This window comes from Capricornis sumatraensis, chromosome 3 (assembly GCF_032405125.1).
Source record: "Capricornis sumatraensis isolate serow.1 chromosome 3, serow.2, whole genome shotgun sequence".
NCBI classification, from domain to species: Eukaryota; Metazoa; Chordata; class Mammalia; order Artiodactyla; family Bovidae; genus Capricornis; species Capricornis sumatraensis.
The window spans coordinates 44,874,671-44,885,333 of record NC_091071.1 but is presented as its reverse complement, the minus strand read 5'-3'; positions in this window follow the sequence as shown (position 1 = coordinate 44,885,333).

Here is a 10,663-nt window from a genome sequence, read left to right as displayed (position 1 = left end):
TTCTTTACCAGGTGAGCTACCAGGGAAGCCCTTAGCTCATTATGTTTCCCATTTTCCCTCCTGTATTTGATTTCTAGTTTCATGCCATTGTATTCTGGAAAAAATGCTTGATATAATTTCTGTCCTCTTAAATTTGTTGAAACTTGTTTGTGGCCTACCATGTGATCTATTGAGAGTCTCTTGGACTGCAAGGAGATCCAATCAGTCCATTGTAAAGGAGATCAGTCCTGGGTGTTCTTTGGAAGGACTGATGCTAAAGCTGAAACTCCAATACTTTGGCCACCTCATGCGAAGAGTTGACTCATTGGAAAAGACTCTGATGCTGGGAGGGATTGGCGGGCAGGAGGAGAAGGGGACGACCAAGGATGAGATGGCTGGATGGCATCACCGACTCGATGGACATGAGTTTGGGTGAACCCCAGGAGTTGGTGATGGACAGGGAGGCCTGGCGTGCTGCAGTTCATGGGGTCACAAAGAGTCGGACACGACTGAGGAACTGAAATGAACTGAACTGAACTGATGTGATCTATCCTGGAGAATATCCCATGTTCTCTTGAAAAGAATGTGCATTCTGCTATTTTTGAAGGGACTGTCTTGTAAATATCTACTAAATCTTCTGGTCTAATGTATAATTGAGGACCACGATTGATTTTCTGTCTGCATGATTTGTCCATTGATGTGGATGAGGTGTTAAAGTTTTCTACTAGTTTTGTATTATTATCAGTTTCTCCGTTTACATTTGTTAATATTTACTTTATGTATTTAGGTGCTCCTATATTAGGTGGCGGGAGAAGGCAATGGCACCCCACTCCAGTACTCTTGCCTGGAAAATCCCATGGATGGAGGAGCCTGGTAGGCTGCAGTCCATGGGGTTGCGAAGAGTCAGACATGACTGAGCAACTTCACTTTCTCTTTTCACCTTCATGCATTGGAGAAGGAAATGGCAACCCACTCCAGTGTTCTTGCCTGGAGAATCCCAGGGATGGTGGAGCCTGGTGGGCTGCTGTCTATGAGGTTGCACAGAGTTGGACATGACTGAAGTGACTTAGCAGCAGCAGCAGCAGCATGTTAGGTGGCATGTATGTTAAAGAACATTATATCCTCTTTTTGTATTGATCCCTTTATCATTATATAGTGCCCTTTTTGTCTTTTGTTATAGACTTTTTTGATATGAGTATTGTTATCCCAGCTTTCTTGTCATTTCCATTTTCATGGAATATCTTTTTCCATTATCTCACTTTCAGTCTGTCTGTGTCTTTAGCTGTAAAGTGAGTCTCTTTTAGACAGCATGTAGATGGGTCTTTAAAAAATCTAATCAACCCCGCTATATCTTTTGATTGGAGGATTTAGTCCATGGACATTTAAAATTATTAGTATTATTTTTATACTTATTGCCATTGTGTTACTTGTTTTCTGGTTGTTTTCATAGTTCTTCCCCATTCTTTTCTTCTTGTTTCTTCCTTGGTGGTTTTTTTCTTTAGTGGCATGTTTGTGTTCTTTACTCTCTAGTTTTTGTATATCTGTTGTAGGGTTTTGATTTGTGGTTACCATGAGGTTTATACATGTTGACTTATATCTATATCTTTGTTGTTGTTATTGTTCAGTCACTAAGTCATGTCTGACTTTTTGTGACCCCATGGACTGTACCCTGCCAGGCTTCTCTGTTCATGCTGTCCTCCAGGCAAGAATGCTGGAATGAGTTGTCATTTCCTTCTCCAGGGGATCTTCTTGGACCAGGGATCGAACCTGTGTCTCCTGCATTGGCAGGCAGATTTTTTTTTTCTTTTTGGCAAGCAGATTCTTTAACCACTGAGCCATCAGGGAAGCCTATATTTGTTTTGAACTGATAATCTTTACTTGATAATCTACTTGTTTTAAATTGACAATCATTTAAGCTAAAATACGTTCTAGAAGATCTACATATTTTTACCCCTCTTCCCCATGCTTTATGTTTTTGATGTCATATTTTACATCATCAAGTCTATCCCTCAACTGCTTTTTTTGTAGTTATACTTGATTTTATATTTCTTTTTTGTCTTTTAATTTTCATGCTAGCTTATTTAAGTTGTTGAATCACAGCCTTTATTATAGATTTGCTTTTACTAGTGGGACTTTTCGTTTCCTATAAATTCTTACTTCTTATTGTAGCCCTTTTTGTCCTCTTAGAGAAGACCCTTTAGCAATTCATTTAGGGTTGGTTTAGAGTCTGACATGACGGAGCGACTTCACTTTCACGCTTTGGAGGAGGAAATGGCAACCCACTCCAATATTCTTGCCTGGAGAATTCCAGGGACAGAGGAGCCTGGTGGGCTGCTGTCTCTGGGGTCACACAGAGTCGGATACAACTGAAGCGACTTAGCAGCTACAGCAGCAGTGTTTATGATCTCTTTTAGTTTTTGTTTGTCTGAAAAGCCTTTCTCTCTCTTTCAATTCTGAGAGATAACTTTGGTAGGTAGCAAACCTAATGTAACTTTTTCCCTTTCAGCACTTTAAATATGTCACTTCTTTCCGGCTTGCAAAGTTTCTGCAGAAACATCAGTTGATAGCCTTATGGGGGTTCTCTTGTATGTTACTATTTGTTTTTCTCTTGCTGCCTTTTAAATTTCCTGTTTATCTTTTGTCATTTTAATTATGATATGTTTTGGTGTGTATCTCTTTGGGCCCATCTTGTTTTGTGCTTTCTGTACTTGGATATCTGTTTCCTTCCTTAGGTCTGGGAAGTTTTCATCCATGGTTTCATCAAATACATTTTCTATCCCTTTCTTTCTGTTTCTTCTGTGACCCCAATAAAATAAATATTCACATAATTTGTGCTGTAAACTATCTTTATATAAAAAAATTCCTTTTTAAAAAAAATTTTCTTATTGGGTAAGTTCTACTATTCTGCCTTCCAGATTGCCTATGTGTTCTTTTGTATCACCCAGGCTGCTGTTAATACTTTCTAGTGTATTTTTCATTTCAGTTATTGATTTCTGAGTAGTTCTTTTTTATATTTTCTAATTCTTTGTTGAAGCTCTCATTGTGTTCATCTATTTTCTCCCCCAGTTCAGTTAGCATTTTTATTACTATTGCTTTGAACTCTTTATCATATAAATTAATTATCTGTTTCATTAGGGCTTTTCCTGGGGTTTTGTCATATTCTTTTGCTTGACGCATATCTCTTTGTTCTCACATTTTGTTTAGCTTTATCTGCTGTCTCTGTGAACCTGAGTGAAACAGCCACCTATACAGATCTTGAAGGGGGCTCCTTGTGTGGGAGCATCCCTACATAGCCTGCGTGTGTTCAGTGGCTTTGGTAGGAGAACTGGATCTGAAGCACAGGCTACATCTTCCCCTGGAGTGTACTGTTATCCACTACCTTGGTTGGGATTAAGGCTGGAGTTGGAAAGGCTAGAGCCAGAACTGGGTACCATCTGGGCTTCACCTAGGCTCAATGGCAGTTGTTGCCCTTTTGAGGATGAGGTTGGGACCTGAGGTGTTGGAGCAGAGCCCTGAGGGAGTTGTACTTCTCCCTGGTGTGATGACATTCTCTGCCTTTTTTGGGGGGAGGGATAGGGCCAGAAGGCTGGGGCAGCATCACTGAGATATCTCTTCTCCTTTTCTGGTATCATTAGTCTTTGCCCTGGCTAAGACCTTTGTGTCTTCATTGGCTCTATTCCTTTCAGGTATGTGCACTCTTATTGGCTATGGCAACCTCTGCATTAACAGAAGCAATGTTGGAGTAGGAGGGACTGGTGCAGGTGCCTGGTGTGGGCTGAGGGGCATGTTGTGGCACTCCTGACATGCCAGCCAGAGCCTTGGTAAATTTTCAATTTTCTGCCTTTGTGCTGGGACTCAGAGTAAGCAAGTGCATGTACTTTTCAAGTGTAGAGTCTTGATTTCCTACAACCTTCTGGTAAGCCCCACTAGTTTTCAAGTCAGCTAAGTGGGATCATCCTCCTAGTGTCAGACCCCAAGGTTATATGGCTTGAACCTATCATTGCCTAGCGAAGATATCTTTAATCTTACATATTCCCCTCTATATCTGAGTCCCCTGCTAAACATGTGGGTCCCTACTATATTGCTTCTCCCCTCCCACAAGACTCTGTATGCTTCTTTCTTTAGATCCTAAGTTGTAGATGAGCTAGTCTTTAGGTCATCCTCAGCAAGAGTTGCTCTATGTGTAGTTGTAGTTTTGATGTGTTCATGGGGAGAAGTGAGCTCAGGGTCTTCCTACTCCACCATCTTGATCCTGCTTCCTAATCATTTAGACTTTGAAAAGTGTTGATAGACATCAGGATTGTTTCCAGTTTTGGCCTATATGGATAGGGCTGCTATGAACATTTGTGTATAGGTTTTTGTGTGAAAGTAAATTTCATCAATATAGGATAAACTGTCCAGGAGTATAAATTCTGGGGCATGTGATACTTCTTTCTTAAGAAGCTATCAAATGTCTTTCCAGGCTGTCTATGCCATGTTGCATTCCCACCAGCAGTGGGAGTCCAGCCTCTGCTTGCTCACCAGCATTTGGTGTTTTCTTTACTTTTAAATTTCAGAAAATTTCATAGGTGTGCAGTGACATGTCATTGTAATTTTAATTTGCATTTTCCTAACAGATAATGATGTTGAACGTCTTCTCATGTGCTTGTTTGCCATCTCTATATCCCCTTCAGTGAAAAGACTTCTCATATTTTTGCCCATTTTCTTTTTTTGCCACTTTATTTATTTTTTTAAATTGAAGGATAATTGCTTTACCAAATTTTGTGGTTTTCTGTCATATATCAACAAGAATCAGCCATAGGTACACCCATGTCCTGTCCATTCTGAACCTCCTTCCCATCTCCCTCCCCATCCATCCTTCTAGATTGTCAAAGAGCCCCTGTTTGAGTTCCCTGAGCCATATAACAAATTCCCATTGGCCATCTATTTTACATGTGGCATTGTAAATTTCCATGTTATTCTCTGGGTGCATCTCACTCTCTTCTTCTTCCCCTCCTGCCATGTCCATAAGTCTGTTCTCTATGTCTATTTCTACACTGCTGCCCTGCAAATAAATTCATCAGTATCCTCTTTCAAGATTCCATATATCTGCATCAGTATATGATATTTAAGTAATATCCTGGTAGCTAAGCTGTTAAAGAATCTGCCTTTAAGGCAGGAGACCCTGGTTCAATTCCTGGGTCGGGCATATCTGCTGGAAAAGGGATAGGCTACCCACGCCAGTATTGTTGACCTTCCCTGGTGGCTCAGCTGGTAAAGAATCTGCCTGCAATGCTGGAGACCTGAGTTTGATCCCTGGGTTTGGAAGATCCCCTGGAGAAGAGTAATGCAACCCACTCCAGTATTTTTGCCTGGAGAATTCCATGGACTATCATGGGATCACAGAGAGTCAGACATGACTGAGTGGCTTTCACTTTCATACAATATGTTTCTCTTTCTGACTTACTTCACTCTGTGTAATAAGCTCTAGGTTCATCCACCTCATTAAAATGGACTCAAATGCATTCCTTTTTATGGCTGAGTAGAATTCCATTGTAGGAGACTTCCCTGTAGCTCAAACAGTAAAGAATCTACCTGTGAGGCAGGAGACCAGGGTTTGATCCCTGGGTTTAGAAGTTCTTCTGGAGAAGGGAATGGAAATCCACTCCAGTATTCTTGTCTGGAGTATTCCATGGACAGAGAAACTTGGTGGGCTATAGTTTGTGGGGTCACAAAGAGTCGGACATGACTGAGCAACTAACACAGTCCACAGAATTCCATTGTATATATGTACCACCACAGCTTCTTTATTCATTCATTTGTCGATGGACATCTAGGTTGCTTCCATGTTCTAGCTATTGTAAATAGTGCTGCAGTGAACAATGGGATACATGTGTCTTTTTCAGTTTTAGTTTCTTCAGGGTATAAGCCTACTAGTGGGATTGCTGGGTCATATGCTGGTTTTATTCCTAGTGTTTTAAGTAATCACCATACCGTCTTCCATAGTGGCTGTGTCAATTTACATTCCCACCAACAATGAAAGAGTTCCCTTTTCTCCACAACCTCTCCAGTCTTATTGTTTGTAGGCTTTTTGATGATGGCCATTCTGACTGGTGTGAGGTGGTATCTCATTGTAGTTTTGATTTGCATTTCTCTAATAATGAGTGATGTTGAACATCTTTTCATGTGTTTGTTAGCCAACTGTATGTCTTCTTTTGAGAAATGTCTGTTTAGATCTTTTCCTCACTTTTTGATTTGGTTGTTTGTTTTTCTGTTATTGAATTGTATGAGCTGCTTGTATATTTTGGAAATGAATTCTTTGTCAGTTGTTTCCTTTGCTATTTCTCTCTCATTGTGAGGGTTGTCTTTTAACCTTGTTTGTAGTTTCCTTTGCTGTGCAAAAGCTCTTAAGTTTTATTAGGTCTCACTTGTTTATTTTTGTTTTAATTTCCATTATGTGGGTCATAGAAGATCTTGCTTTGTTTTATGTCACTGAGTGTTCTGCCTATGGTTTCCTCTAAGAGTTTTATAGTTTTGGGCCTTATATGTAGGCCTTTAATCCATTTTGAGTTTATCTTTGTGTATGGCATTAGGAAGTGTTCTAATTTCATTCTTTTGCATGTAGCTATCCAGTTTTCCAGTACCAATTGTTGAAGAGGCTGTCTTTGCCCCATTGTATATTCTTGCCTCCTTTGTCAAAAGTAAGCTACCCATAGGTGTGTGGGTTTATCTCTGGGCTCTCTCAGTTCAGTGAAGTCACTCAGCTGTGTCCAACTCTTTGTGACCCCATGGACTGCTGCACACCAGTCCTCCCTGTCCATCACCAACTCTCAGAGTTTACTCAAACTCATGTCCATTGAGTCAGAGATGCCATCCAACCACCTCATCCTCTTGTCGTCCCCTTTTCCTTCCACCTTCAATCTTTCCCAGCATCAGAGTCTTTTCCAATAAGTCAGCTCTTTGCATCAGGTGACCAAAGTATTGGAGTTTCAGCTTCAGAATCAGTCCTTCCAATGAATATTTAGGACTTATCTCCTTTAGAATGGATGGTTGGGTCTCCCTGCTGTCCAAGGGACTCTCAAGAGTCTTCTCAAACACCATAGTTGAAAAGCATCAATTCTTTGGTGCTCAGCTTTCTTTACAGTCCAACTCTCACATCCATACATGACTACTGGAAAAACCATAGCTTTGACTAGACGGACCTTTGTTGGCAAAGTAATATCTCTGCTTTTTAATATGCTGTCTAGTTTGGTCATAACTTTCCTTCCAAGGAGCAAGTGTCTTTTAATTTCAAGGCTGCAGTCACCATCTGCAGTGATTTTGGAGCCAAAGAAAATAAAGCCTGTCACTGTTTCCACTGTTTCTCCATCTATTTGCCATGGAATGATGGGACTGGATGCCATGATCTTAGTTTTCTGAATGTTGAGTTATAAGGCAAAATTTTCACTCTCCTCTTTCACTTTCACCAAGAGGCTCTTTAGTTCTTCACTTTTTGCCATTAGGGTGGTATCATCTGCACATCTGAGGTTATTGATATTTCTCTTGGGAATCTTGATTCCAGCTTGTGCTTCATCAAGTTCAGCATTTCTCATGATGTACTCTGCATATAAGTTAAATTAGCAGGGTGACAATATACAGCCTTGACGTACTCCTTTCCTGATTTGGAACCAGTTTTTTGTTCCATGTCCAGTTCTCACTGTTGCTTCTTGACCTCCTCTTTTGTTTGTCTATATTTCTGTTTTTGTGACAGTACCATACTGTCTCAATGGCTGTAACTTTGTAGTATAGTCTGCAATCAGGAAGGTTGATTCCTCCAACTCCATTCTTCTTTCTCAGGACTGCTTTGGCTATTCAGGATCTTTTGTTATTCCATATGAATTGTGAAATTTTTTGTTCTAGTTATGTGAAAAATGCTATTGGTAATTTGATAGGGATTGCATTGATTCTGTAGTTTGCATTTGGTCATATAATCATTTTCACAATATTGATTCTTCCTACTCTTCCTACCCAGAAACATGGAATATCTCTCCATCCATTTATGTCATCTTTGATTTCTTTCACCAGTGTCTTATAATTTTCTGTATACAGTTCTTTTGTCTCCTTAGGTAGTTTTATTCCTAGATATTTTATTCTTTTTGTTGCAATGGTGAATGGGATTGACCCCTTAATTTCTCTTTCTGATTTCTTAATTTTTCTTTCTGATTTTTAATTGTTAGTATATAGGAATGCAAGTGATTTTTGTATATTGACTTGAATCCCGTGACTTTGCTGAATTCACTCACTAGCTCTAGTAATTTTCTGATAGCTTCTTTTGGGTTTCCTATGTATAGTATCATGTCATCTGCAAAGAGTGAGAGTTTTGCTTCTTTTCCTATCTGGATTCCTTTTATTTCTTTTTCATCTCTAGTTGTCATAGCTAGGACTTCCAAAACTATGTTGAATAATAGTGGTTAGAGTGGACACCCATGTCTTGTTTCTGATCTTAGAGGGAATGCTTTTAGTTTTTCACCTTTGAGAATCATGTTTGCTGTGGGCTTATCAAATATGGCCTTTACTGTGTTGAGGTAGGTTCCTTCTATGCCCATTTTTTGGAAATGTTTTTTATCATAAATGGGTGCTGAATTTTGTCAAATGCATTTTCTACATCTATTGAGATGATCATATAGATTTATCTTTCAGTTTGTTAATATGGTGTTTCATGTTGAATGATTTGCATATATTGAAGAATCCTTGCATCCCTGGAATAAACCCAACTTGATCATGGTGTATGAGATTTTTAATGTGTTGTTGAATTCTGTTTGCTAGAATTTTTGTTTTTGCCCCTTTTCAAATTGGGTTCTTTACTTTGTGGTTTCCTTTGAGGATTCTTTATATATTAGGGATATTAGTCCTTTTCTGGATATGTGATTTGCAAATATTATCTCCCAACCTGTAGTTTGTCTTTTCATCCTCCTAACAAGTTTTCACAGAAAAAAATTTTAATTGGAATTTTAACTTATAATTTTTTTGTTTTATGGATTGTGCTTTCCTATCAAGTTTAAGATTTTTTTCCAAGCCCTAGGTTCTGAAGATTTTTTCCTATGTTTATTTCTAAAACTTTTACAGCTTTACCTTTAAATATGTGATCCATTTTGGATTTAACTTTCATATACAAGACAGTCCTTTCTTTCTCTCTCTTTTGCCTGTGGATGTCCAATTGCCCTGGCACCATTTGTTAAATAGGCCATCTTTCTTGCATTGCATTGCTTTTGCACTTTTGTCAAAATCCCTTTAGCATATTTGTGTGGGCCTATGTCTGAGTTGTCTGTTCTGTTATATTGATCCTTATGTGTATGTCTCTGCCACCCACATACTCTTCATTATTGTAGCTATAGCATTGTAATATTACAGTAAAAGTATAGTGTATAGTACAGTATTATTAGTGGCAATTGTATAGTATGGTATGCTCAGTTGCTTCAGTCGTGTCTGACTCTGTGTGACCCCATAGACGGCAGCCCACCAGGCTCCCCAGTCCCTGGGATTCTCCAGGCAAGAACACTGGAGTGGGTTGCCATTTCCTTCTCCAATGCATGAAAGTGAAAAGTGAAAGTGAAGTCACTCAGTCGTGTCCAACTCTTTGCGACCCCATGAACTTCAGCCCACCAGGCTCCTCCATCCATGGGATTTTCCAGGCAAGAGTACTGGAGTGAGGTGCCATCGCCTTCTCTGATAGTATGGTATAGTATGGTAATAATAATAATTGCATAGTATGGTAATGGCAATTAAATAGCTTGTTTCCTCCTGTTTTGGCTTCCCTGGTGGTTCAGATGGTAAAGAATCTGCCTGCAATGAGGGAGACCCAGTTCAATCCCTGGGTTGGACCTGGAGGAGGAAATGGCAACCCATGGCAGTATTCATGCCTGGAGAATCCCAAGGACAAAGGACAGAAGCACAGACAGGCTACAATCCATGGGATCACAAAGAGTCAGACATGACTGAGCAACTAACACTTTCTCCCTTCCTCCTGTTTAAGTTCTTTTTTTTTTAAAAAATATATAAATTTATTTATTTTAATTGGAGGCTAATTAAAATATATATTTTTAATTTTTTTAAAAATTTTACTTTATTGTACTTTATAATACTGGATTGGTTTTGCCATACATCAACATGAATACACCACGGGTGTACATGAGTTCCCAATTCTGAACCCCCCCTCCCACCTCCCACCCCATATCATCTCTCTGGGTCATCCCAGTGCACCAACCCCAAGCATTCTGTATCCTGCATCGAACCTAGACTGGCGATTCTTTTCTTACATGATATTATACATGTTTAAATGCCATTCTTCCAAATCATCCCACCCTTTCCTTCTCCCTCAGAGTCCAAAAGTCTGTTCTACACATCTGTGTCTCTTTTGTTGTCTTGCAAACAGAGTTGTCATTACCATCTTCTAAATTCCATATATATGTGTTAGTATGCTGTATTGGTGTTTTTCTTTCTGGCTTACTTCACTCTGTATAATCGGCTCCAGTTTCATCCACCTCATTAGAACTGATTCAAATGTATTCTTTTTAATGGCTGAGTAATACTCCACTGTGTATATGTACCACAGCTTTCTTATCCTTTTGTCTGCTGATGGACATCTAAGTTGCTTCCATGTCCTGGCGATTATAAACAGTGCTGCGATGAACATTGGGGTACACGTGTCTCCTTCAATCTGGTTTCC